General features: G+C 44.7%; 1 pseudogene; it reads left to right on the top strand.

The window, feature by feature from the left end:
* Positions 1-734: 734 nt before the first annotated feature.
* The window catches only part of LOC111527992, a 12,625-nt pseudogene continuing 6,613 nt past the window's right edge, over positions 735-6,746 (top strand).

Raw genomic sequence — 6,746 nt, 5'->3', positions numbered from 1 at the left:
AAAATATATATATATTTTTAAGTTAGCTGAGCATAGTAGTGCACGCCTGTGGTCTCGGCTACTTGAGAGGCTGAGGTGGGAGGATCACTTGAGCCTGGAAAGTTGAGGCTGCAGTGAGCCATGATCACACTGCTACACTCCAGCCTGGGTGATAGAACGAGAACCAGTCTCAAAACACAACACCACTCGTTCCCCTGGCAATGCCGAAACAAACCTCTTGAGGCCTACCACCGAGGCAGGGCGTGTTGCTTTGGGGACAACAGCTGAGACAATGGGCCTGAAAGAGTGGCACCTTTTGAGTTCACACGGGGTCTCCTCAGCAGTGTGAGCCCTGAGCACTCAAGGGCATGTCCACCCTAGTGGACACGTGTCCACGAGCCCGTGCAGGATGTAAACTCAACAGTGACCCCAGAATGGCAGGGCCAAAGCACCCGTGCTCGTGGTTAAATCAGACTTTGCTATCAGTTCACCTCTCAAGGTTTGAAAGAAAACACTCAGCGTTCTTATGCTATTAAAGGTGAAAGGGCGGCTATTAAGGGCATTTAGGGACCGATGAGATTTACTGGATTTTGTTTCCGTTTTTGTTTCGAGGCAAGGATTTCACTCTGTCACCCAGGCTGGAGTGCAGTGGAGCGATCATGGCCCACTGCAGCCTGGACCTCCTAGGATCTGATCCTCACTCCTGTGCATAGAGGGCGCCAGGAGCACTTGAGGTCGGGCTGGCTGTCACGAATATGCCTTTGAGCTGCACGGGCTGCAGGTGGCAGCAGAGCCCTGGGACAACCTCACAGACCCGCCCCCACCGACGCTGGCTCCTAGAGAGGTTGTTGCTGGCCTATTTAACAGGGGCTCCTCCTTTTTGCGATATTCAGACTGGTGCCATAAATTAAATTCTCAGGAAAAGAAATTAAGCTACTTTTAGAAGACATGAAACATGGACTTTGGGGATCAGGATTAAAAACCTTAACAATAAATAACATTGCTTAACTCTCAACTCCTATTGTTGGTAGGATGGACTGAAACCAGTGATTGTAGCGTTATGTACAATATTTTTTCTTTTGAAGGGCCTGAACAGATGGTTCCAAATCCAGACTCTGTCATTATAACCGCAGTTGCCCTAGCTCACTCTTCAGCGTTTTGTCTTTCATTCAGCTCTCTCGGGCACAGAAACTGTTTGCCCATTTGTCTTCCAGAAAGACGAGAAGTCTCACAGGGATTTCTGAAATGAGAATGCGCCACACTAGGGGTGGGTGAGGTGCCCACATAATGGAAGCTGGGAGACATCGCCACTGCCAGATTTCTCCCCGTTACCTGTATCACCACCCAAAGAGGACGGGCCTCAGGCTCCCGGGATCTTTGGCCATTCTTTCTGCTTTGTGTTAGGTATCAAATTCCCTTGTGCTTGGAGGAGAAGAAAACCTAAACATTCTTATGATCAGATTGATATTTGTCAGGGTTGGACTGTGGCTAAGAGCAAAAGTCAGTGCCCCGGTGAATTCAACATGCAGTCTGAACTATTATTATTCTCAGAAGGACAAGGCTAAAACCTCTCACCTAGAATAGCCACATTATATCAGACTTTTCATAAAGTTTAGTAATTTCATTTGAAGAGGGCATAGATTTATACCATCTTATTTTCCAAGACTGTGTATTGTAAAATTAGCTGAAAGCAAACCTGATAAATTATCCCTTAAAATAGTGTAAAATGATCACCATTTTAAGAGTATGTACTAAAAGTCTTATTTTTCAGCTTTGACTACAGTGATGCATTTGCTAATGGTATTCTTCTTCCTTGAATTACGACTAAGAGGAATTTTTTTCCCATGAGGTTCTTTCGCTGCTTGTGACTTAGGTAAGAAAGTGGTCGTCATTTATGTACCCTCTTGTGTACATCTATGTGCATCCTTGAATAACATGGGTGTGGGTGAACTGAGCAGCAGGGCTGCACAGTCACCGTGTCTGATTTACATGCCACGGACTTTGAGCCAAGGGTTATAAGGAAAGACATCGCTGGTGAGTTACTGGATTAATTAATGTCTTAGTCTCTTCTTTAAGGATTCTCTTTCCTTCTTCATAAGAAACTGTCCAACTATGACCACATATTGAATGGCAGAACAAGGGCCAGGAATAGGGGTTTAGAGAAAGGAACTAATGGTACTCCTTAACATTTCCAAGATAAAAATATACACCCACAGTTCAAGTGCAGACAAATGAATGCCCTCAGCCACTATTCAAGAGGTACCTGCCAAGCTTATGCACCTGAGATGCATTTTCATCATTACTAGACTTAAACAACCTTGGCCAGGTGTGGTTGCACACACTTGTAATCCTAGCACTTTGGGAGGCCAAGGCAGGAGGATTGCTTGAGCCCAGGAGTTCAAAACCAGCCTGGGCAACATAGTGAGACCCAGTCTCTAGTTTAAAATAAAAGAAAGAAACAATTTCATCTGGCTCCAAATTTGGCATTGGTCATATTTGCCTTTCTCAATATTTTCCGAATGTCAAGTACAGATTTCTTAATAGAGTTTCCTAGTCAGTTCTAGCTGCTATAACAGAATACCATAGACTGGGTGGCTTATCAACATCAGAAATTAATTTCTGACAGTTCTGGGTGTTGAAAGTCCGAGATCAGAGCGCCAACACAGTCCGGTCCTGGTGAGGGTCCTCTTCCAGATTACATGCTGCCAACTGCTCGTTCTATCTCACATGGTGGAAATAGGGTGAGAGATCTCTCTGAACAGCTGGGACTACAGGCATGCACCATCACGCCTGGCAAATATTATCTTTTATTTTTTGTAGAAGTGGGGTCTGGTCTCTCTATGTTGCTCAGGCTGCTCTCAAACCTCCTGGGCTCAAGCGATCCTTCTGCCTTGGCCTCCCAAGTGCTGGGATTACAGGGGAGCGCCACCATGCCTGGCCACTTAAAATTCTTGAGTCTTATCATATGTAAATTATTCCCTGTAGCAGGATGAATTGTATCCCCGCCAAAAGGCATGCACAAGTCTTAACCTGTGATACCTAAGAATGTCGTATTTGGAAACACGACAGAAGATCATATTTGGAAACAAGGTCTTTGCAGGCATAAATAAGTTAAGCATCTCAAGATGAGACCATCCTGAATTTAGGGTGGACCCTAAACCCAATGGCTGTGTTGTTATAAGAGAAAGCAGAGAGAGATTTGAGACCCAGAGAAGCCCCCAAGGGGAGGGCCATGTGAGGATGGAGGCAGAGACTGTAGTGAGGCTGCTGCAAGCCAAGGGCACCGATGATTACCTACGCCCACTAGGAAGCAGGAGGGAGGTATGGAACACATCTACCCTCACAGCCTCCAAAAGGAACCAGTCCTGTCGACATCTTGACTTCAGACTTCTGGCCAGATCTATAAGACAATAAAATTCCATCATTAAAAGAAGGAAAGGAAACAGAAAAAACAAAACCAAAACCAAAAATACCCTCCAATGATCAATTACAAATATTCTAGAAACCAGGGGAAAGGAGAAAGTCTCAGTAAAGAAATGGAAGATATAAAAAAGAAACGGGCCAGGCACGATAGCTCACACATCTAATCCCAGCACTTTGGGAGACCAAGGTGGGAGGATCACTTGAGACCAGGAGTTCAAGACCAGCCTAGGTAACATAGTGAGAACCCATCTCTATGAAAAAAAAAAAAAAAATTAGGTTGGTGTGGTGACACGTGCCTGTATTCATAGCTACTTGGGAGGCTGAAGCAGGATTGCTTGACCCCAGGAGTACAAGGCTGCAGTGGGCTGTGATCACGCCACTGCACTCCAGCCTGAGTGATAGAATTATACTGTCTGGAAAAGGAAAATAAAGGAAAAAGAAGCAAATGGAAATTTTACAACTGAAAAATACAATAACCAAAATACAATCTCAAACTCCAAACAACATAAACCAAAAGAAATACACATCCAGATATATCATAGAGAAATACATGAAAGTAAGGATAAAGAGAAACTCTTGAAAGCAGTCAGATAAAAAATATACATATGGGCCGGGCGCGGTGGCTCAAGCCTGTAATCCCAGCACTTTGGGAGGCCGAGACGGGCGGATCACGAGGTCAGGAGATCGAGACCATCCTGGCTAACACGGTGAAACCCTGTCTCTACTAAAATACAAAAAATTAGCCGGGCGTGTTGGCGGGCGCCTGTAGTCCCAGCTACTCGGGAGGCTGAGGCAGGAGAATGGCGTGAACCCGGGAGGCAGAGCTTGCAGTGAGCTGAGATCAGGCCACTGCACTCCAGCCTGGGCGACAGAGCGAGACTCCGTCTCAAAAAAAAAAAAAAAAAATATATACATATTACCCATAGGGGAACAACAATTCAAATGGCTGTAGATTTCTCATCAGAAACCATTTATCTCAGCAATACATAGAACTAGAGACGGAAAATCATCAAGGAGATGACATTCCATCATTGGTGTGGTTGGGATGTCCCTTACAAATCTCATGTTAAAATGTGACCTCCAATGTTGGAGATGGGCCTGGTGGGAGGTGTTTGGGACGTGGGGGCAGATCCGTCATGCATAGCTTGGTGCCTTTCCCTTGGTGATGAGTGAGTTCTCACTCTGTTATCCAGTGGAAACAGCTTATATATTATCCAGTTCACATGACAGCTGATTGTTTAAAAGAACCTGACACCTCCTCCCTTCTGTCTCTCTTCCTCCCTCTCTCACCATGTGATAAACTGGTTCCCCTTGCCTTGTGCCATGATTAGAAGCTTCCTGAGGCCTCCCCAGAAGCCAAGCAGACGCTGGGGCTGTGCCTGTACAGCGTGCAGAACCATGAGCCACATAAACATCTTTTTCCAGCCTGAGATATTCCTTTATAACAATGCAAAGCAGACTAACGCAATCACTAATCAACTAGATCTAATTAACACATATATTATGCTCCATCCAACAATGACTGAATACGCATTCTTTTTAAGCACACTTGGCACATTTACCAAGATAGATCATATCCTGCAGCTTAACAAATTTAAGAAAATTGGAATCATACAAAATATGTCATTTGACCATAATAGAATTAAACTATAAATCAATAAAAGGAAGACAATAGAAGAAATACCACACACTTGGAAATTAAACATACTTATAAGTGACCCATGGGTCAAAGAAGTCTTGAGAGAGATTAGAAGTATTTTTAACTGAGTGAAAATGAAAATACAACATATGAAAATATGTAAGATGCAACTAAAGTGGTCCTTCCAGGGAAATTCATGGCATTAAAAGGCTTACATTAGAAAAGGAGGTCTTGAATCAATAATATCAGCCTATACCCTAAGAAATAAACAAAGAAAAATTCTGGAGAGTCACCCAGCCATCCTGTTCCAGATGTTGCCAAATTAGGTAATTTCAGACAGCCTCAGAATAGTGATCCCCTGCCCGCTCCCTTTCCTGGGCCAGCACCAGTGGAGATCTTCCTGTACCCTTCGTTCCTCACACCTGGGCTGATCACCCGGCGTGAGTGAGAACCTGGACTGGCTGTCCAGCCGCAGGGCCCCCGGACGATCTTTACTAATAGGTGGGATGCCCCTTTATAAAGTGTCCCTCAGCAGACGTACCTGGAACTCGGCATACATCTCGGCGTTCGTCTTGGCAGGATGTCCCACGCAGACGTGCGGTTCCTGACCCTGAGTGGCAGTGCCCCCGAGGCGTGTGTTTTCCGGTTCCACCATGGGACAAACCCCGTCTGTTCCTTCAGACTCACCGCTAGGCTGCATCCTAAAGCATTAAGACAAATTTAACCCTCAGACTCTCAAAAAAAGAAATATCTAATTTTCTTTTGTAACACAGCATGGCCCCTATTCAGGAAATCCTCAAATTAACCTCCTCGGTCTTTATAATCAAAAGCAAAATAAGGAAAACAGGGCTAAGAAAGATAAAAACGAAAATGCAGGGACAAGAGGCAGACCCAATGGCTGGCTGCTTTACAAGCCCCCAGCTTCTCCGGGTTTCCCTAAGGACACTCCTCCAAATAACTGCCGTCTGTGCAAAAGGTCAGGCCACTAAAGGGCAACTTACTCCATAAAATAAATGGGGAAAAGCTGGGCACAGCTTGCCCACTCTGCCACAAGCTTGGCCACTGGAAACAGGATTGCCCTGAAAGCTGAAGGACCCCCAGAACAAAAATTCAACCCCCGGTGGCTTTCATCTAAAGGCGCTCTCTGCTGCAGCTGAAAACAGCGCAGCTTAACGAGTTACCTGTGGATGTGGGAAACATTTGTTCCACATTCTGTGGGTCTGAAGTGCTAAAGCTCTCCGTGACGGAGAGAAAGTGGAAAAGAGTGCTAGCTCCACACCGTGCAGTAGCTGGGAGGCTCACAAGCCCTCCTGTAAAGCTGAACCCTTGCCCCTCCATTCTTTCTTTTCCTTTTCTCTTTTTCTGTTCAATCCAAAGATCCAGCCTTAAAAGGGAAAGACAATTTCTAACATCCTAATCTTTGATATTATTGTTCTCTTTAAAACTCCAGATGCTTGCACATTATGGCCTGTTTTCATGTACATTTTAAACTTATGAGAAAGTTGCAACAAGAAGAATTCAGAGCTCAAATGGTTAACTTACCTTATAGAGTTAAATAAAGCTTTCTAAAGCTCTTTATTGTCCTCTTTTTTCCGTCTGCCTTAGATCAAGGTGGTTTTAAAATCACCTGTAGAACTTTAACAGGTGCTCTTGGTTTTACAATCACCTGTAGAACTCTAACAGGTGCTCTTGGTTTTACAATCAC

Source organism: Piliocolobus tephrosceles, chromosome 5, assembly GCF_002776525.5.
Source record: "Piliocolobus tephrosceles isolate RC106 chromosome 5, ASM277652v3, whole genome shotgun sequence".
Classification (NCBI taxonomy): Eukaryota; Metazoa; Chordata; class Mammalia; order Primates; family Cercopithecidae; genus Piliocolobus; species Piliocolobus tephrosceles.
Note: the sequence above shows the minus strand (reverse complement) of the source record. Positions and strands in the feature narration are given on the sequence as shown.